Source organism: Equus asinus, chromosome 22 (assembly GCF_041296235.1).
Source record: "Equus asinus isolate D_3611 breed Donkey chromosome 22, EquAss-T2T_v2, whole genome shotgun sequence".
Classification (NCBI taxonomy): Eukaryota; Metazoa; Chordata; class Mammalia; order Perissodactyla; family Equidae; genus Equus; species Equus asinus.
The window spans coordinates 44,045,232-44,068,708 of NC_091811.1; the positions used below are offsets into that span (position 1 = coordinate 44,045,232).

Genomic DNA, 23,477 nt, shown 5'->3' on the forward strand with positions numbered 1-23,477 from the left:
TCTAGTCCTGTCAAGGCATGACGTGAGGGCCTAATGCTGATTGAGGCAGTGGAAATAGAGAAGCATGCTATTGCCAGAAGACAAGAAAGCAAGCAAATATGACATTCTTTGTGACAGATTAGATAAAAGAAAGAAAGAAGGACAAGCAGAGATGGCTTTCAGTTTACTTCTATAGCAAAAAAGAAACATTTCAAAACCAATAGAAATGGGAATATAAACTGTTTTGCTGGAGAACAGAATGAGTTTGGTTTCTCTATTTTGCATTTGAAATGTCAATGGAGACCCACATTCATATATCCTATAGGACAGAAAAATTAAAGGAAGAAAGGAGGTGAAGATCAGGTCCTAATTCCATGAAATGTATTTATTAAAAACTTTAGAGCCGATGATTACCATGGAAGGATTAGTATAAAATTAGAAACACATTGGGCTGATATTTTAAACACTAATTTTAGTTGAACATTCTTTAAATAAAATATAGGTATGTTAGCTTGAAAAATATATGTAAGAAAATGCAACCTGTATAATAGTCTTGCTTTCTATGCCTAACTGTAAATTCTCAAATATTTTGTTTCTTTGGGATTTATTTATTTCTTTGTTTGGCAATATAATTTTTTTTAACAAAGTAAATGCAAATTACTTAAAACTCAACTCCGGAAAACGTTTATTTTAAATACTGACAATGTGACCGCCCTTACTTTAAACATTTAATGGCATTTTCTTTCATTGGGCATTATCATTATCCTGTTAACAATGCTTCAGGTAAAATCCATTTTAAAATCACTTTTATTTCAGAATCAATACACTAATTCATTCATTGTGCAAGAGAACATGTGCATTAGATAATAAACAAACAGGAAGAGAAAGAAAGGTGGGAAGCTCTACTTAGGCTCCAAGTTACTTCATTTGGAGTGATGTCTTTCACTAATGCCGACCCACAATCCTATAATATTTTTTATAATACTATAATAATTTTTCCCCAATATTGGTAAAAAAAAATACAAGTTGAAATGATATGTACTACAGAATTATAAACTACTTAGATTTCACTGAATATCTTCACTCATAGATAAAATTCATCAAATGTTTATTTGGTACCTAAATTCAATGCTAAATTTTGGGTCTACCACAATACTTATAGTACATACACTTTTTCTTTTCAAGATGCTCACAGACTAGGAAGAAAACCACAGCAAATATGTAAACAAATTATTACAGCATACTGTAACCTCTTGCACAAAGGATGGGATTACTTCTGATTGAGTGGATCAGGACTGCTTACAAATATCATCAAGGAAATGTGGATCTTTAGTTTATAAACCTAAAAGAAGATATAGTTTCTAAATTTATATTTGAGCTTAATTATGTTTATGTAAAATGTAAAGGCAGTACAAAGACTAATGGCAGGCTTTGAATTTGTTAGAATTTGATTCTCAAAGGCCATAATTTTTTCTGAATTTAGAGTCTGGAGGAGCGTCTTCATATTGTGCTATCGATATATTTTTAGAAAGTGGGGATTTAAAATGTGAAATGTATTGCCTGTGGTCTGCTACTTATTTTTCTTAACATTGATAACTTCAAGAATGGTACTTATTAAATGCATTAAGAAATTGAGTGGAAAAGCTATCACTGTGGTAACAGTTTTACTTAAGGTAGTAAAACCCTTGTTGTACAGGTGATGAAATGTATTACTTCAATTTTTTAAAATAAATTTGAGTAGGTTTAAAAAAAATACATGAAGAGTTCCTGTTCTGACAGCTGTTAAGTGAAAAACTCAAAAAATATGACTATAAAACACTTCTTTTTAAATGCTTTTCTGAGATGATAAGAAAGTAAAGAATCCAAAGAGGACAAAAATGAAGCGAAGGCAGCAACCCTGAGAGGTAAGCAGGGGCAAAGTTGGAGGCAGAGGATGCAGCCTAGGTCTAGCCCAAGTTGGAGTCTAATAGAAGAGCCTCTCAGAGAACCAGGATCCTTAAGGACAACGATCTATGAATAAGGGTCTACAAGTTATTACCTACCACCGAGAAGGTGCATCAAAGAAACACGCCTATCTAGGCTTTGCCACTCAGTGGAGGGACACAGATTTGCCCCTAGAATTCAGAACTTTTAGGCAGTCTTCACTGAGGTTTGGTGGCAGAATTCACCTGTGTGATCCAATAAGCTTCATCCAATAATTTAGAGTGGTTCCAGATTCACAGTCAGTGGGTGGAAGCAAAAGAAATTGTTTGCAGTATAAACCCGAATTCAATGTTTCAAGATAAATTTCTAAAGAAATTAGTTAACAATTTAAAAATTACAAAGCATAAAACATGACGCTTGGAAGAAGGCTGAAAAAAACCATGACAGAAGATATAGTCTTACAAAGGTATATTATATTAGAATAATCAGATTCAGAAAAAAATAAATGTTTATTATTGTATTAATTTTCTAGTGCTGCCCTACAAATTACCACACACTTAGTGTCAAAAAAAAAAAGCACAGATTTATCATCTTACAGTTCTGTAGGTCGGAAGTCCAGTACGGGTGTCACCAGATTAAAATCACAGTGTAGACAGGATGCATTTCATTCTGGAGGTTCTAGGGGAGTACCAAATCAGTTTCTTTCGTGTTCCTTTGGGTTGTCGGCAGAGTTCAGTTCTGTGTGGTTGCAGGACTGAGCTCCTTGTTTTATCAGTGACTCCCAGATGCTCCCACGTGCCTTGGCATTAGGCCCCTTTTTAATTTTCTAAGCCAGCAATGACAGATTGAATCTTTCTCACATCATATCTCTCTGATCCCTTCAGTCCAAGCTAGCAGTGTCCCTGCTTGTATAAAATTCTCAAGAATTCAGTGAGTCTCCCATGGATGCCGCAAGGATTCACTGAATTAGACAAGAGGTTCATGCACGGATGTTTCCAAGAAAATCTCTTCTCTATTTTTGGCTTCAACTGAGATGGCTGAGGGGATCTGTAATCACTTCCTTAATCTTTTCAAAGAGTCTTTTTTGTTACTAAATACTGTGATCTTTTGATCTTTCTAAGGTATCTCTGAAAATTAATCTCTTAATTTTAACATCTTTGCCATATGGGTAGGTTAAGAATTTCCAAAATCATCAAGTCCTCGTTTCTTTTTGTTGAACAGTTCCTCCACCAATTTATCTCTCTCCCTTCACATTTTACTCTAAGGAGAAAGAAGAAATCAGTCTGCACCCTCAATACTTTGCTTAGAAATCTCCTCAGCTAAGTATCCAAGTTAATTGCTTACAAGATCTGCTTTCCACATAACTGCATGACACAATCCTGCTAAGCTTTCTTCCTCTATAGAACAAAAATCCCTTTTCCTCTGGTTTCCAATAGCATATTCTCATTTTCTTCTAAACTCTCATTAGCAGCATCCTTAAAATTCACATTTCTATTAATAGTCTGTTCATGACCATTTATGTTTTCTCTGAGGCAATTTAGAATTCCTCTGTAACGCTCCTCACTTCCTTCATACTCCTCATGGGCAGTCTTTAATGTCCATATTTCTGCTAACAGTCTATTCAAAGAAATCAAGGCTTTTTCTTTCATGCTTCTCAAAATTTCTCCAAGCTATGCCCACTGGATGATACCAAAATCAGTTCTACATTTTTAGATACTTGTTACAGCAGCACCTCACTTTGGGTACTGAAATCTATATTAATTTTCTGTTACTGCTAACAAATTACCACAAACTTAGTGGTTTAAAACAGCACAAATTTATTATTTTATAATTCTGTAGTTAGAAGTCCACTACAGTTCTCATTGGACTAAAATTAAGGGTGCAGACTATGTTCCTTTCTCGAAGCTTTAGGGGAGAATTAGTTTCCTGCTTGTTCAAATTACTCGTGAGTTCAATTCCTTGTGTTTGTAGGACTGGGGCCCTCATTTTCTTGCTGACTATAAACTGAAGATTGTTCCAAGCTTCTAGAGGCTGCTGCATTTCTTGGTTATGGCCCCTTCCTTACCTTTCTAAAGCCACCAACAGTGGGCTGAGTCCTTTTCACATTGTCTCTCTGACCCATTCTTCTGCCTTCCTCTTCTGCATTTAAGAGCTCATGTGATTAGATTGGGCCCATTCATATAATCCAGGATAATCTCACCGTCTAAGGCCATTACCTTGATCACATATGCAAAGTCCCTTTTGCCATGTAAGGTAACATAATCGCAGGTTCTAAGGATTAGGCCATGGGCATCCTGGGGTGGGAAGGGGAGGGCATTATTCTAACCACCAAAAATATATTTAAAGAAAAAAATACCTGAAAATATGAGCAAGGAAATAGAGACTGTAAAAATGAGAAGTAGTTATGGAAAAGAATCTAATAGTTATGAAACATATTATAATTGGAACCATAAACTTAAAGAGCAATTTAGTAGAACTGACACAAAGAGAGAATTTGTGATCCAAAGAAATAATCATCAAAGAAAGAAATATCATAGAGAGAAAAAAGATGGGCATTACCAAAAAGGAATATGGACCATGGGATGGATGATGAACAGAATAAAAAGATGTAATATATGTAATTGGTGTTCTAAAAGGACAAAATAGAAATAAGGAAGAAAAGGAAATATTTGAAGAAGTAGTAGTGGAGAATTTTCCAGAATTGTTGAAAAATACTTAATCTTCAGATCCTGGAAGTCCAAGGAGATTGAAACAGAATAAATTACAAGAAAATCAAATCTAAACACATAAAAGTAAAACTGTGGAATACGAATAATAAAGAAGAACTGGAAGCAGCTAGAAAAACAAGAGACAGCACTGCTAAAGGAAGGCAGTTAGTAATGGACGACTTCTAAATAGCTAAAGTGGAAGCCAGAAGTTATTGGGATATGGGATCTATCCAGAAGATTCCAGTTCTCTGTGAACATCTCCTACCTCATGCTTCTCACTCCTATCTTCCAGTTATGTCTTATTGAGAAGGCCTTATTTGTATTTCTTCACTCAACTTTTAAATATAGTGTAACATTTCTAATATGTAACAAATAGCATAAATAAATGTATAACATATTTAACTCTTTATTCAACAAATATTCATTATCAGCTCACTGTGATGCTCACGACTAGTCAGGTTCTATTCTAGGCATTGAGGATGTAAAAAAAAAAAACTCTCTCTCTCTGTCAAGTTATCTATTTATATCAATTTTTCATGAATTAGAAGTTGTCAGCATAAAGTTGTACCTTTCTTCTTATTTATAACTTCTTTCATTTGTTTGTCACTTAAAAACCTTCATATCTTTATAACCTTTATCTTACATGATTTTCAACAATTCCGTAGACTCTCCTAAATGCTATAGTTTACTCAGGACTTGGCAGCTATCGTCAATCAAAAGTAATTTGTTTAACACCAAATATGTGCTCACTATTCTCCTTGGCACTTGTGGGAACACTGGGAAAAGTATTACAGCTCTACTGTATCTTTCAGTATCATTAAAAACTATTTATTATGGTAAATTTTGGCAGACTCTCATTGTTTTTTCTGTTGCACAATTGAATTATTTTGGATGTCTAATAACTTGAGTTTCTCATCAATTATATTAGAATGAATTATAGATAGGTATTAAAAGCCATTGCTTTATTTTTCAAGCATGATTAATGTAAGAAAATCTCATGACTCTTTATTCCATTTCATCAAAATAAGAATTCCTTATTCAATAAAAGTAAATCCAAGAAACTGCAGGGGATTTAGTGCCTGAGATTCAATGAAGAATAAAATGAAATGACTGAAATTCATAAAGCAAACATAAGCTTTATTTTCTCCCAAAATTGAATAATAGCATTCATCTGGAGTTTAAGAAAACATTTTACTAATTATTAGTGAATAACAATTTACTAAGTTTTGCTGATGTATAATATTATCTGGAAAATAGATAATGTCTTGTGACATCTCGTTTGTAGAGGATAGAATATGAGTGTCAAAGAGAATTGGTTTGAATCCTGCTTTTGCAGATTACTAGCTGTGACCCTCCTTAGGCAAACTATATCTCTTTCCTGAGCCTTCATCTCACCATAAAAAAATAAAAACAACTGTAATCCAAATGCAATCACATCTTTTATTTTTCTGCATAATTCTAAACTTGGCATGCCCATATTAGCAGGAAGTCCAGTGTCTCTCTCTTGAGGTCCTTGCTACCCCTACTCCCATTGCCCAAGATTCCCAGAGGATTACTCCATCTAATGCAGTCTGCCCTACTTCCAAATCCCAAGCAGAGAGAAAACTAGGAAGTCCCTCCATTGCTTTCTACTGATACACATGGAGCTGCTATGGAAAACTGGTTCTCTAATACATTCCAACTGGTGATTTTGCACTGCTACAGGAATGTCCTGACTGAAACTAATCCCTGTATACTTGTGGGCTTCAGGATTCCCTCTGTCATCTAGAAGCTCAGCCATTGTTCCTACAATGTCCACTCTCATTCAGTGGCCGGGACAGGAAAAGTTGCCAGCCTCAGCCTTTCCTCAGGAACCTCTAAACCATGGTTCTGAGCCTGTGTCAGTGGCCATGCGCTTCCTTGCCTCACGGTGACCTCCTGAGATGCCTGATATCCTTTTCTGTGAACAACCTCAATCAGGAAGAGAAATACTTCCAAGAAGTTCCAGTAACGTTAAATTGCAAAAGGATTATTCTCCATGCCCAAGTAATCTCTTGGAATAATTTACTCAGTGACTGACTTTCATGGTGGGTGAACGCTAATTTAGCAGGTCGTAAAAGGTCCAATTATTACCTTTTTTCCAGGGGGATAGATACCTACTAGGTTATTAGGGGAAAGTAAAATGACCCTGTAAAAGGAGGTCTTTCTAGACGATTTATTAAGTTAACTTCTCTAGCTGCTTCTCTTTCTTTTAGGTTCTGCCTCATCAGATACATCATCCATCGCATTACTGCGAGGATTAAGGAATGGCATATCCAAGTGCCCAGCAGTGCCCACTACATAGTAGACACTCAGAACATTTTCATTTCTTCCTTTGTCCTACATTTTCAATTTTTAGTTTAAACCTTTATTATTCTTTTTCTTTTTCACATATATATCCCAAATGAGATTATAAACCTGTAAGAGAAGAGAGTTATGTCTTTTGCATCTTTCAAGCCTCCACAGATTATTCAGCATAATGTCTTACAGAATAATATTAATTGCTATATAATTATTGATTTAGTAATTACTTTGAGATTGATTTTTCCATATGTAGATAATATAATCTGCTTGTTAAATTTCCTTGTATGACTTTCTGCTATCACACTAATGTTAAGTTATTCGGAGCAGAAGTTTGGCAAGGAAAGGAGACGAAATTCTAATCCATATATTTGCATTTTGATTACTGAATCACCTATCAATGAATAACACTTAAAGTGCTTAGAAATTTTCATGAACACTTGAATGATGGGTTTCTTTCTTTCTCAGAAATGGAAATGCAAGAATACATTTGTATGTATTGCAGTAAAAAGAACCTAAAGAAACTTATATTTGAATTCTAGATCTCCACTGACACCTGTAAGAGTATAGGCAAGCCATCTAATGTTCCTTGTGTGGCAAAAAGGGGTAATGATGGAGAGAACGTTATAACGATTAGGAAAACAAATCTGTGATGAGTGCTCTATAATAGGAGCCCTTTGAAAAATGCACACTTGTTTTGAAAAAACTTGGAAAATAAGAGAGAGGACTTATAACTCACATCTCAGAGATAGGCTTTTATCATCTTGAGCTATTTTGAAGTCATATATACCATAAATTTTAATATCCTATTTTTTTCACTTCATCTTATATTGTGTTGAATTTGGAAACTTTCCATGTCACAAATTCTTCAAAAACATATTTTAATGTTATACCTTATATAATTTGGTCATTTCTCATAGTTACATAAGTTTTTCCTAATGTTTTACTTAAAAATAATTTTATTGTTAATCCCTTTGTAATATTCCCATATTTACGTATATTTTTCTAGGAAATATACTACGAATATTTGTAAGATTCCTACATTTTAGATTTACACCGTTGATATTTGCTACTTCAACATTCTTTGATCCATCTGATCTTGAAATACCTCCACAGACCCATGACTTGTATAGATCTGTTATTTTACTGAAGCTCACACTTCAGAGCTGCTCAGTTCTAGCGTCGGGAGCATTCACTTCATCTAGTGAGTGAGTCTAGTATCTACATGCCCCTCTCTTACTCAACTTAATTGTTCTCTCTTCACCACGGTCCACCTTAAATCCATCTTTACTACAGTGTTATAATAATTGATAGATTTCCTAACATCAAACTGTCCTTTCCCTCAAAAGAGTATTCTTTTAATTGAATTTGGAGCTTGATTTGGTAGGATTTTATCTAGCACCTATGACAGCATCTGTCCTTTTTCCTTTTTGTGCTTTGTTAGGTTTAGCAGAAAGTGGCAGCCTAAAGCACATTCTACAGAGTGCAATGCAAACATGGGGAAATTAAAGTTAAATATAACAACAAATTGCCATTATATAACCCAGTAGGTCACACTTTGGACAAGAGAATCAGTATTCAAACTTAATGCAACAGTTATAACCCTGAGCTCAAACCAAGGTAAAATATGTCAGATATAAATATAAAATTCCTCATTTACACTTGAAAATATGATTCAATAAATGTGGGGTGGTAAAGGATCTGACCTGACACCAATTCTTATGAAATAAATACCTGTGCATTTTAGGAGGATCGTTAAGTGTTATGCGCACCACCAGAGTGCACCGCTGCTGATGAAGCTACTGCCAGATTACAGTGCATTCATAAAACAGAAAAAGGGTGCTACTCTTCTCACCATGTTTCTCAGATTCTTTCCAGCTGCAAATTCTAGTACCTGAATGACTTGTACCATGTGTATGACTCCTGCTGTTAAGGCCCACCTCTGGTTGGTCACTGGCATTTATCATATTTAGCTGATGCCCTTTGCTACCTCCAAGGAGTAACACAGATGCTCTTCAGGAGCCAGTGAATCTCCCCTACAGCTTCCTGAGGTGGGTAGTCTTATAGTAGGAAGCCACATTCCCCTCTTATCCCAAAGGGGTTACCACTTCTATGATACTATCACTTCATTATACCCAGATACCCCTTACAAGACTTAATCTCTAGGTTAGTGCTTCCAACTATTGTCTATGGACTACCTAAACTAATGGGAAACTCACAATTTTCTCTGCATCACGAGGTCTCATAAGAAGCTAGAGTGGGCTTTACCCTCTTCTCCCTATCTGTGCCTCTTGCCATCTCGTAGCTGTCCATCCCCACGCCCTGGCAGCACTGAAAATATCTGGGATTCTGCTGCTCAGGAACCTGCAAGTGGACAGGAAAGCCAGCACTCCATGTTCAAAATCCCTTCCAAATCTCAAGGGAGGACTTTCTGTCCACCTCTTCTACCCCTACCGCCAACCAACAGGAGGGGGAGCAGTGTGAATCTCATATTTCTTCAGAAATTCTTCTCTCCAATGCTCTTTATGAGGGTTCTTTTCTCAATTTCTTCTATGTTAAAAGATCCCAGAAAACCAGTTCTGCCTGTTTTCCAGCAAACAATAACCTGTAATTCAACCTTGAAGGAGGCTGCTTTGCAGCAGTTAAGGGCTGGACATTTATTCCCAGGCAGCTGAGGATTGCCCCCACTGAATCCCCCTGCCTTTTTCTTTTAGACACAGCTTGTAAGAGAGGCTTCCCACTAGTCTATGGCTGAGGTTAGGAAGGAACATTGTCCTCAAATTCTTTATTTTATATTGGTACAACAATTTTTATTACTTATTACAGTTAGAATTAATAATTTTCTACCCTTTTTAAGTACTATATTTGACAAATTTAAAATTATTTGCACACATTGATGCATATGATATGCATGTAGTTTGTCACCTGGTTCTTTTTTGAATTCTAACAAATGAAAAGGTGATCATTTTGAGAATGGCGTCAATTATCTTTGATTTTGCTTAACTCATGTCATTGTATTACCTCCAGAAATGCCTTACCACCTTGTTCTAGCAAGAAGTATCGGCAGAATTATTGCTCAATTACCCTTCAGTGACATCCCAAATTTTCTACTATGGTCTGAAATTCCCGCTGTTTGATTTACTAATGCTCTTTGTGACCGAAGCTGGAACTTTTTCCTTACCAGGCCAGTTAAAATACATATGGGCACTGACGTTTTCTTTTGAAACAGGGACATTGATTCAATTATCAGATTAGCTCAGGGATAAATTTGGTAGGAAGTAAGAAATACAAGTAGATTATTTCTTTAAATATTGTAATCGTATAGCTATATTTCATTACTCTAAAGTCTATAACATTCATTTACATACATAATCATTTTTAACCTTCACAAAAGACCTGTGAAGTAAGTAGCTTGTGCAGGCTCACAGAGCATTAGTGGTAGAACTATGAGGTAATATACAGATACCAGGTAAATATACAGATATGACACAGATACTGCTTTGTCAGGATACACAAGAATTGACTCTGAAAATACACTACACATCAGAAAATAGCCTATCCACATTTTCGCACTGAGAACTGGCTATGGGTGATGATTCATCACTGGGGGAGAGGGTTACACTGAAACGAAATAGGGGATAAAACTCCAGAAGATGCAGCCTAATCAATCCACAAATGTTTCAAGGCGCTTGCTATGTGATCAGCACTGTTTGGAGTTTTATGGGTGATGCAAGAGAACATAAAATATGGTTCTATCTATCGAAGACCTCATAATCCATGTGAGGGGATGAAATTAACTTGAAGAATTATTAGAAAAAAATTGTATTAGGATGCGGGGTGCTGGTCATGGGATATCAGAGACAAGACACAATAGAGGATGATGTCGTAAGAGCATGATTCATAGAGAAGATAACACATGAGCTGAGCTTTGGAGAGAAAAGAAATAGAACTGGACTTAGCTCTCACCTCCTCCACTCACTGTTTTATATTTTCTTGGCACTATTACTTAACCTCTTTGAATCATACATGGCTATAGTGGTAAAACAGGGAGGCAATCCCTCCTTTACTCACTTCAAAAGTTGTGAGGATTAAATAAGATGTTTTATATAAAGCACTTAGAATGCTTGGCAAAAAAAAAAAGACATTTAATCACTATCATTTCTTTTTCTTCTCTTTTCTTTGAGATAGGTGAAATCTAGATATGTATAAGAAGGAAATTAAAGCATTTAAGAAGGCAGGGAAAGAATTTGTAAATGAAAACACTAAAGTAGGAATGAACAGACTGGGTGCAGAGAGCATTGAGGACACAGGCTTACCTGTATAGTAATGGAAATGTTACTGTGCAAAAGGCACGATCTGCTTGCCACAAGACAGAAGCCAAAATGTCAAGAGGCAAGATAGTGGTAAAGAAAGGGCTTTTATTAAGCGATGAGCTAGCTGATTGGAAGATGGTGGACTAGCATCCTGAAGAACCATCTTAAGGCAGACACAGCATCTTGAAGCAGTTTTATAGGCCAGTGGGTTATAGGGGAGAAGGTTAGGAATGTTGACCCTCTGGTGTTACAGACTGGGAGTCGCCACACCAGATCTTTCAGCTGTCATTGATGATGGATATCAGCATAGAATCTCTGTCCAGGAGTCATTACATTCCTAGGGAACTTAAAAAAATTATCCTCTTATAGAAGGTGGGAAGTATATACTCAAGCAGGGGACATAAATCTATAAAGCACGCATGTTCCCTAAAGGGAGGCTATTACTTACCTAGACTATGTTCAACCTGGAGCATATCTGCCTAGGCTAGTTCCCCACAGGTCATTTGCAGTTGCAACATGGCTTGTTTTCTGTGATACGGCTTCCCATATGTCAACCTTGTGTTGAACCAGTATCAGAAACAATATTTTCTTAATTTCCAAAGAATTCCTCTACATTACTTTCTATCTTGATTTACATTTTAATTATCATATTTTGTATTTAACTATGATGTCTTCTCTGCTTTTGTTTTGGCTTTTTCTTCGTTGTTTGTTTTTATTCTGCATAAACCTTGGCAAAGTTCCTTGCATATACAGAATTAGGAAGTGGTATTCATTTGTTTCCATTAAGTAAATATTTTTCAGCACCTACTATGTGAATAAATTCAGGTTGTATAGATAACATGAAACTAGGTCATGAAGCACGTTGGACTTGGACATCAAATTTTCATACTCATGGGATGGAAATTAATGCCTTGTCCCTCTCTTCTACTTTTATGCCTCATTTTCTCCTGTTCTTTAAACAGAATGAGCCAAGCTGTGTCATTCCTTACTCCTTATTTTACGTGACTTCCTCTGCCTGAAATAACTCCTCTGTCCTCCACCTTAGCTATCTGGAAAATATCTACTCTTATTCTAACACTCAGTTGAATGAAACCTTCCCTGACCTTCTTGTTCCCTACCTCCTCAGGGAGATTATACCAGTTTATCCTTTCTGCTTCCTCTGAATCCAGTACTTATTTTTATCATTGCACGAATAACATATTGTTGTCTCTGTTTGTTCACATCTCTCCCTATTAAATTTTAAATTTAAAAACTGGATGGGGTAAGGGGAAGGAGGAATCTCATGAGTAAATTTAGATCATTTCTCTCATGCGTACCTAATAAACATTGCACAATTCAGGATTTTACCTATATGTACATAAAATGAGAGAATATTCAGGATCTTGACAAAATAAGGAATTTACTTTAATATCTCTATAATTGCACAATGAGGAAACCAACTGAAATAAATATGCTCTTTGAGCAGCACTTTTTGCGAATATTTTTTAGCTGTGGCTGTAAGAGACAGCAGCATTATTTTTGTATTGCTGAAGTGCTTTGAGAGTAATGCCCCAGTGACAGCATAAACAAAATACAAAGGCCAGTTTGTTTTTATACCTAAATGGAGGATTGTTGGTGAAGAGTTGTGCCAGCCAGTACAGAGTGGAGTAGTGTTTTATTCCTCTCAAGATAGATGGATTGCTGAATTGTCTGAGTTCCTGCTGTTTTATACCCTGCCCCTTGAATTTGAAAATGAATAACTGCTCTTTTTTCCTTGAATGAATGGTGAGAAAATGTATAATTTAAATAAAACTAAACTCATAATATTGTCATTAAAAAATATGTCCACCTGGTCTTCTACCCACATGATAAATTGCCAAAAATTTTAAATATCTCATTTATTAAATACTGTACTTTTTAGTAATTGTATCATTATTAAAACAGAGAATGGAAAATTTGCCAATATATTACACTTTTACAATGTTAGTTCCTTCAAATGAAGTGAATTAAATGTTATATCATTGATAAAGCCATTATTTGAAAATTTTGTAGGGAGATAATTTAATAAATTCAACAAATGTCTTCTGGGTGCCATGGTGAAAAGTCTTTGTAGGGATAGAAATAAAAAGAAAGCATAGTCCCTGCAATCAAGGAGTTCTCAACAAATAGAGAAAAATTATTACATGTACAGAGGATTATAACACAGAGAGATGCAGGAAAGTTATGATGACTATGAGAACAGAGAGAGAAAAATACTTCCCGTGGAGATGAATGATAGGAGAAGCCTTCACAAAATGATGGAACTTGAAAAACGAGTCTCACAATTGAGGAGGGAGGAATTAAAAGAGAGAAATTGAGTTGAATCATGGAGATCCTTTCACACCAAGAGAGAATTTGATTTTTGTTCTGTAGTTAGAAAGGAGCTGTGATGGTTAATTTTATGTGTCAACCTGTCTAGGCTTTAGTACCCAGCTATTTAATCAAACGCTAATCTAGGTGTTGCTGTGAAGGTATTTTGTAGATGTAGTTATCGTCCAAAAGCAGTTGAATTTTAGTAAAGCAGATTACCCTCCGTAATGTGGGAGGGCCTCATCCAATTATTCGAAGGCCTTAAGATAAAAAACTGAAGTTTTCCAGAAGAAAAGAAATTCTACCTTAAATCTGCAGCATCAATGCCTGCTAAGTTTCCTGCCTTCTAGCCTACTCTAGAGATTTCTTACTTGCCAGTCTCACATCCACAATTTCATGAGCCAATTCTTTAAAATAAATCTCTTTAAATATATAAACATACCTATATTCTATAAATATATATTTTATATATTATACATGTATATTCTATATATGATACACACATATTACATATATAATCTATATATATATATATTTTCTCTTGGTTTTGTTGTTTTTCTGGAGCACCCTTACTGAATCAGGAGTTATTAAAAGTTTTAAAGGAAACTACATTTATTACTTTTCTGGCAGACATCGAGTCTTATAATTTTAAAGTTTTATCAAACACGAATTTATTCTAGATTTATGCTACATGCTCTGGAGTAAACAGAAGCATAAAACATAGCGCCAGTTTTCATGATTTTTCTGCAACAATGGCTCACAGTTTTTAGCACTCCTGTGCTAAATCTTAGCAGGCAATGTGCTAAGATTTTTCCAAATTCCTTCATTTAGCCAATCAATGCAACATTCGTATGAGATAGATATTATTAATGTAGCTATTATTATATTTCTAATTTGACAGATGAATAAGCAAATGTACAGCTAATAAGTGTCAGACCCAGGACCAAACCCCAGACTACAGCACATGAAATGTGTATTGAACCACTAAAATACTCATCTTCTCCTAATGTAAAACATTAGGAAAATTTGACTATGGTCAATGACCAATGAACAGAATAAAACTACACTTTTAAACATTCATAAAAGAAAACATAAAGAGCCATGTTTGTTATGGAAAAGAGTTTTTAAGGAGAGGAGTCTTCACAGGTTGTAGAATAATGCTGATGGCTTAAACAGTAAAAATGGAGAAGTAGCTTATATCATGATTACCAGATCTAAGAATTGTTAAAGCAATCATGGCTTTTCAAAACCTCATTCAACTCCACCAGATTTTAATAAACTTGCTTCAAACCATTAGAATAGGGCCATTCAAATTATGATTCTAAGACTATCAGCGCCAGCATGACACTGAGCTGGCTACAAATGCAAATTAGGGGGTTCACTCCAGATTTTGTATACCAGAATTTCTCAGAGTGGGGCCTGGGAATATGTGTTTTAAAAGAGCTTTCCAAGTGCTCCATGTCACGTAAAGTTTGAAAAGCACTGAACTACAGAAACAGGGACCAACAAAAAAGAGTCTTGTGATGTGGAGGTAAACTTTCCCAGGAAAGCAGAATGAAGAAACCACACTGGACTTAACTAGAATTAATAATGATTGATGAAGTTTCTGTCTTAGGCTGAGATGCAAGATGGGAATCTGGGACAAAAATAAATTCAGGAGGGACAGAGCTTAAGGAGGGTCATGGAGAAGATGAAACTCTCTCACTTAAGTGAAGATGAGATTGGACACAAAGTCAGAACAGGTTACATAGCATAAGTGAAAAAGGTCGGTGTGATATGCATCAAGAATTGAAGCAGAGTTAAATGGTGGGGCAGATGTCGTAAGCCAAGGAAGGGAAAATCCTGGGACAAGAGAACAGCTATTTTAAAGAGAAACTAAAGTTGTAAGAATGTGTAGCAAAGGTCTGAAGTTGAATATAAAATATTTATTTGGAAGCAGGCAGCCAAGATCCATCAGGCCAATCTGATTGCAGTTACCAATTCTTCATCCTAAAGAATCAGGTCCAGTTAATAGCTAATGCAATCACAAATTGTGCCAATGGTTCATTCATTTATAAATTCAAAAATTATTTCTGGTACCCTCTATGTACCAAATACAGTGATAAATAACAGATGCTAAAGAGTGAGACAAATGTGATCTCTGCCATTGGGAGAGTCAAGTATTAAATAAACAATTATACAAGTACGCATTTAATTAGATTATCATAAGTACTACTGAGAAAAAGTACAGTAATATTGTGAGAATGAATCACAAGACACTTAACCTATCCTTCAAGGAGGAAGAGTGGGAAGATAATCAGGGAATTTTCCCAGAGGAAGTAAATTTTAAGCTATAACTTCAAGGATGAGATGAAGTTGGCTAAGAAAAGACCTGGGGGAAAGCATTCTAGGTCAAGAGAAGCAGCCTGTGTAGAGTGTGTACATTAGGTTAGAACAGGAGGATGACCAGGATGACTGGATTGTAGTGAATGAGGGGAGAATAGCACAAGATGAGACTGGCGATGATGATACAGACATTATGCCTTGTTAAAGATATAAAATAGCATCCTAATTGCAGTAAGAAAACACTGGACAATTTTAAGCCAGTAAATAATATGATGACATCCACGTTAAACACATATCCTTCTAGGTGCTTTGATATGATGTTTGATATGGATTAGGCAGCAAGACCCTTTAGGAGGTTATTGCAATAGTTCAGGCAAGGGATAGTGATGGCTTGGACTCGGTTAATGGCAGTGAGGAGTGAAAGAAGTAGACAGATTCAACACGTATTTATCAAGTACAGACCAATGGACTAATGGCCATAGAGAAAGAAGAAAATATTAAATAGGACATCTAGGTTTCTGGTATGAGTAGAAGAGTGGAGACTGTACCATTAACTAGAATAGGGAAGTCTGGAGGAAGACCAAATTTTGGGAAAAAAGTCAAGAGTTCAGTTGTGGACTGCCTGACATTGTGATGCCTGTTAGTTACCCAAGTGTAATATGAAGTATATAAGTGGATGGCTGGGTCTAGAGCTCAGAAAAGACATTGCCTGGAGAATAAGTTTGAATTCATTTTGCATGATAGGTCAAGTTATTAGAATGAATGAAAATACCTGAGAAGAGAGAATGAAATGAGAAAAGGTTTCTCATCCTTCGATCTTTAAAGGATGATAATAAAAATGTTGCACAGGCAAAGACTGATAGGAATGCATGGAGAAGCAAGAGGCAAAAGAGGCAAGTTTGTGTCCCAGAAATCAGTTGAAGAGATGTTCCAACTAAGAAGGAGTCAGTAATTTTGTGGCGGATGGCTAAGGAGTTAAAAAGAACAAAGTAAATGGAATAGACCAATTCGCTATCCTCTATTTTCCTACGTCTATTGAATTTTCTTAGTCTTAATTATTTGTGTCCACATCCACTGATTTTTTCAAGCCAGAAACCTCAGTGTCATTCTTAACATCTTCTCTCCAGTCTTCCACATAGAACTTGTGTCTTTAAAGAATAACATCTTTAAAGTACTGAAAGAAAAAGAAAAAAACCTATCAATCTAGTATTCCATATCTAGCAAAAATATCTCTCAAAAATGCAGGCAAAATAAAGACTTTTTTTCAGATAAATGAAAGCTAAAACAAAGTCATTGCCGTCAGACTTGCACTATAAATGATGGCAAAGGAAGTTCTTTAGGAGAGAGAAAATGATACCAGGTGGTGTTCCTTGATGTTATGCAACATGGAGGCCCAGAGTATCAAAACTCCTATTCTATCCACAGTACTTTTGAGTCAGAAGCTGAAGACAATATGAACATAAACCTAAGTGTCATTCTGACTTTTTATATATTTATAAATGAGCATCAGTAATTAAATTAATGTCTGACTCTTGTAGGTTATTGGAGCATTGCTGAAAGGAAACAAAGCATTGGAAGGTTGGTTGTTGGAAACATTAGATTTGATAAATCCCGTAAAGTACTTAGAACAATTCTGGCACCAATAAATGTCAATATTTTTAAGCTATTATTATTTGATAATGTATATATAATAAAATCTATTACTATAACCAAATCTGTTATTTGATATTTTTATAAATAATTGATGTTTGTATGCACAATAAAATCTATTATTGAGTAGTCACTTAAGAACGTATACATAATAAAATCTATTACTTAGAATTTGCATTAAGATAACCTGTTTCACCATGCTGGAGTATAAAATCGAATCATGTTATGTTCAATACTTAAATTACTTTAAATCACAATAAGGAGATTTTTTTCCTTCTCAGTATTAAGGAGACAGTGAAAAATTTAGAGAAAAATAAGCAAACACTTTAATAATGTATTCATATCAGTTTTTGGCAGAAAGTAACCTTATGTTTCGAGGAATGGCTCTCCAGGTGGGAGATAATATTTTCTGAGTCATTAAGACCTGACAAAACAAAAGAACTCAGAAAATCTGGTTGAATTTATCAATCAATAAGCATTTATTGTAAACTTATTTTATACAAGCTCTGTGATACATGTGTATGATATAAAAGCATAAAGCTTGGTGTTAGGTTGCAGGGAGTTTAGGGAATAATGGTAGCTAACAACTTTGGGCCTTTGCTATGTTGAGGCACTCTACTGGTAAGTTCTTGGTGTGTTCGTTCATTTAATCAATTCTCACAGTATTCCTATTGTGTAGGCATTATTATTGTTATTAATATTTTCATTTGACAAATAACTATATTGAGATTTAAGGAATTTAAGTAATTTGGCCATGGACGAGCAGGAAGTAAGTGTAAAATACGACACAAAGCTCTAGGGTGTAAGAAATGAAAGCTTATGCTTTTAACTATTACCTACACTGCCTGTCCCTTTTTACAACTCATTGGGAAAGTAAGGAAGATATATCTGAGAAGATGAACAATACTAGTTAGAAGAACAAAAATACTCTATAATTTTTCTTTTTTAAAAAACAGTATTCTCTACTACTAAGCAATATTTTGAGATTATTAAATTAAAAAAATTACCAATAAGCTTCACCAACTAAGGTTTTCCTAGTTTTGATAAATAGGGAAAGTGACAGCTTAATCACTGAGAATGCAGAAATAGATTACCCTCTGGAAACCAGCAGTTAGAAAAGTTAAAGTCATCAAGCATTTTTCAACACCTCTGGCAGTCATCTTCTCACCAGACTCAAACATGTCATCCTCAAACTACTAGAAATTTAGGAGCCAGCTAAGAAAATTCTCAAAAGGCTGAGGAAAATCTCCCTGGATAAAAGAAAGTGAAAACAACAGCTAGACTTATTAGAATTAATAACAGTTAATCAGTGTTCTATCTTCAGCTGGACTTATGTGGGAATGTAAGACAACAGAAAAATCAAGTAGGTCAGGGTGTAGGTAGGGTTGTGGAGATAATAAAACGTCCCCACTTAAGAATAAATGAGTTTGGACACAAAACCAGAGCAGATAGTCCACCATGGGTAACAACAGGTCAGAGTCTACTGACCTGTTCAAATTTGATGAGCTAGAGAGGCAAAATCTTGGGACAGAGATAAGTAGTGCAGATTTTTAGAGAGAGGCTTAATACATAAATATTCTTAGCCAAGATCTGAAGTTAAAAATGAACCATTTATTCAAAGGCAGGCAGCTCAGTTCTATGTGGTCAACTCTATCACAGTGACTGATAATTCAAACCTAAAGAATCAGATCTTGATGCAAGCATACACTGTGCCACTGATTCATTGCATTCAGTAAATATCATTTGGTACCCTCTATGTGCCACTCAGAGTAATGAACACCAGACATCTATATGAAAGACAACTGTGGTCTTTGCTGCAGTGGAAATTACATTATAGTGGAAGAGTTAGGCATTAAATAAATAATTACAAAAGATGTCTTTTTAATTGTAATTTTGATCAGCTATAAACAAAGGTACCAAATATTGTGAGAATGAATTGCAGAAAGAATTATCTCAGTTTGCTAAGTGGTAATGTAGAAGATACAGCTTGAAAGATGAGTCACTTAGCCAAGAAAATATTTGGAGAAAAAGCATTCCTGACGGAGCAAGAATAAAGTCTTTAAGTTAGGAAGAAACAGGAAGATAGCCAGTGTGGCTGAAATATAGTGAAGGAGGGGGAAAAGAACACAACGAAGCCAGAGGATTGGTTAGAGGCCAACAGGATATTATATGCTATGTTGAAGATTTAGACTATTATGTTAATTGTATTGGGAAAACACTGAACATTTTTATGCCAGTAAATGATATGATGATGTCTGCTTTTTTAAAAGATCCTTCTAGATGATCTCATATGGTATTTGGTAAGGATCAGCAGGCATCAGGATGGATATGGGGAGATCACCTATAAACCTGTTTCATTAGTGTAAGCAAGAGATGATGATAGCTTGAACTTGGTGACTGACAATGAAGATACAAAAAAGTAGATGAATTTAGCATATAACTAGGAGGTAGAAAAAGAGGGTTGTAATAAGAGGCATGAGCAGATGTTGTAGGGTGGTGTCATTTACCAGGATAGGTATGACTGGAGGAAAACTCAATTTGGAAAAGATATTGAAAATTCAATTATCTCAGAGTGAGATTACCAAGTGGAAATATGAAATTGATGTGTCTGGACTTCAGAAAAGATATCTTACCTAGAGGCAAAGTTTGAGTTCATCAGCATATATATACATACATATATACATATATATATATGTATGTATATATATATATAATATGATCTCTCAAGTATAAAAGGTGATATCTCATTTCGGGCATGAACAGATGAGTGGATGGTGGTGCCATTTCCTAGCACAGAGGAAAAAAGAAAAACAAATTTAGAGAAAGGAAGTTGAGTTCATTTGTGAACTGCCTGAGTTTGAGATGCTTGTGAGATATGCAAGTAAAACATCAAGCGTGTAAGAGGGCTGATGGGTCTGGAGTTCAGAAAAGGCATTTTGCCTGCAGATAGAAGTTTGAATTTACTATACATTATCTGTCAAGTTATGAGAGTAGATGAGAATACCTGGGGAGAGAGCACAAAATGAGGAGAGGAGAGGAGAAGGGAGGAGAAGAGAGGAGAGGAGAGAGAAATCTTCAGGGCTACAGATCTCTAAGGGGGAATAAAGTGAATAAGCTAATAGAGAGAAAGAGAATTCAGAGAAACAAAGAGGTAACCAGGAGAGTATGGCATCCCAGGATGCGAATGAAGAGATATTCCAGCTGTTGGGAAGTGGGCAGAACACTGAAGAGTCAAGAAAGAGAAGGTGAAGTAGACGTATACTGTTCACTGTCTTCTATTATTTTAAATTTATTCTAACTTTTGGATAACCAGTTTTAGTTGTTGGTTTCAACATCCAATGATTTTTTAAGGTAGACACCTAGGTGTTATTCTCAACATTTTCTATCTATCCCTTGCATAGAATCAGCCAGCAAATCCTATCACTCCTACCTCAGTAATGTCTTTGGTCTCTTCTTGCCTCCTATGCTTACAGTCAATGTCTCCTTTCAGATTTAGTTTACTCGTCTTCACCATTTGACTACAACATACGCTTTAAAGACCCATGTCCTCAGACATCTTCCAATCCTAAAGTAGCCTATGTTCCTATATTATTGGATCTGCTTCTATTGACTATTTATTCTCTTGACTATGGGGCATAGTTTCTTGTTCCTTTTTATATCTTGTAATTTTATTGCATGCTGTAGGCTGTGTGTTAAAGGACAACAGAGATTAAAGTAATAATATTTATCCCCAGAATGGAGCATGCCCCCTTCTTCTCTGAGGTCACCAGTCTGGACATCAAAGTAATTTATAGTAGATCCAGATGGAGGCTTTATTGCCACTTTAGTTAAATTTAATTTACTATTAATTTCAGATATTTTAAAGAGTAGGATAGAGACTTTCACTTCAGTAGGGCATGGGATATCAGTGTACAGAGCTCACAGAGCTCCAGCAGAGCTCATATTGTAGACATTTCCAAAGACTAGCTTAAGAAAACTTAAAGGTGGTTTTAACCTTGTCCAAAAGCTAGTGCCATCCTCTTGTGTAGTTTAAACTTTCTACTGTACCAAAACCAAAGCCCATCACTTTCAAAGACTCTGAAGTAGTTCCTCAAGTGCTCCGAGTTTGGAGGGATATGAGGATCCTAGTTAAGCCTGGATAAGAGTGAGCCTCCCAGCATCCTCCTTGAATACTGTCAAAACCTCAGTATCATTCTTTGTTTCTATATTCCGTCAAGTGGAATCTATGATACTTATTTTCTATCTTACACTGTTAAACCATCGTGCCATTGTGAAATTACTGTTATGCGTTTTAGGTGGCAACCTTATTAATCTATTCAACTATAGCAAAAATGCACATCTGGGGCTGATTGTAAATATAATTATCTTAGCATTAAAAAATCTTTTAATATTATTATGGAACATGGGAGTACAATTAGATGGTTAAAAGCATATTTATAGCTAATTTTTATGTAACATTTTTCTATGATTTGATGAAGAAATTTTAACCTTAATTTTTTATTCTAAACTCTGCATTTACCTGGATATATAATATAACCACCTTTGAAAGTATCCCAACTTTTTTTCCCGGTTCTTAATAGGGAAAAAGTATGGATCCTTTGGGATAAACATTCCTTGGACATTTATTTACATATAATCATTTTTCAGTTGGCCAAAGAGAAGGTAACATAACTCAGCTTTTGCCTGTCCACGCTGATAACATTAGTTGCAATTTTGAGTGAACACTGATAAAATCAAAATTGGAAAACGTTGTTGGAGTAGGTTAGGACTAATTGTTTTTAAAAATCTCTAGACACTGAATTGTAAGCTGAGGTATGCTGTTAAATGTTTAACCACCGGTTCTCCAGAGGAAAAGAGAAAGCCCTGTTTTGTAGCATTTGCTGCTTTTGGTCCTGTAAATATTTCCACCGTGGTTGATTTCGAGCTACCAACTTGCTGTTACTGAACGTGAGTTGGAATGAAGCACTCAATAACACACTATTACCCAGCATTTTCACCATACAGATAAAATAGGTGTAGACAATCTCTAAAGCAATGATAATAGTAAAATGTATAGGAAGTCATGCATTTTTGGTATTTATCTTTTTAAAAATATAAGTAAGATTATATCATTTAATTATTAATAATGATTGTGTTTAACGTCTGGCTTGCAAAATCCCTGAAAATTAAAATAGGCTCTTTGAAGCTGGTATGGGCTGGCTCCAACAGACTACTGATTCTAAGCCTTTAAGAACAAAGGTCATTAAACTCCCAGCATCAATTTGGATTTTGACCCATAGCCCACATCAATGAATATTTGATAAAAAAAGGATTCAAGTCAACATTACCTGTATCCGAAGAAAGCCAGGTATTGTTTGCATTAACGTCTGCATGCCCCAAGCCAGTTTTTCTTTCTCCTTTATGCCATAAACCTGTTTTTCTTTGTATCACTACTTCAGATTATTTTTCAAACATAATTATTTCTGGGTCATGTGTTGGTCTCTTCAGCCAAGAGTTTTGCATCTGTTCCACCAAGGAGGCAGTCTAGATCATATGTTATCCATATAAATTAGGACTTTTACTCCCTTCTTTAACTCATTATCTATTTTTAATTTAAATCCTCATCTATTTCATTAAACTATCACTTTGTTCAGAAAGATCCCCACACTCACTCCCTAAAACTAACATATTAGTTATATTTTCAAGACACTTTTATGAGTGCCTCTTTAATTACGTAGGACAAATGTCTATGATGAAATCTTTTCCAGGAAATTACAGTTGCAAGTTTAAAGATAAAACTCCTTATGAAGAAGTAGAGTTGATTACTTTTGCAGTAACTCCACAAAAACAAATATTTTACAAAAGAACCACTGGTACATTAATATCCTGCTACGATACCTAGTTTTGGTAGAAAAATAAAATGTGTTCCAAAGTATTCATATCAAAAAGGACT

General features: G+C 35.3%; 1 protein-coding gene across 21 annotated transcripts in view; it reads left to right on the forward strand.

Annotated features, from left to right (window-relative positions):
• Window positions 1-23,477, forward strand: part of CNTN1 (contactin 1) — a 342,078-nt gene that overhangs the window by 90,750 nt on the left and 227,851 nt on the right. For 2 of the 21 annotated variants that reach the window (XM_070493916.1, XM_070493924.1), the window contains exon 3: window positions 17,434-17,473. The exons of the other annotated variants lie outside the window; for them this stretch is intronic. The gene's annotated coding sequence lies outside the window, so the exon portion shown is untranslated. The remainder of the gene's footprint in view (window positions 1-17,433; window positions 17,474-23,477) is intronic. 21 annotated transcript variants of the gene reach the window in all.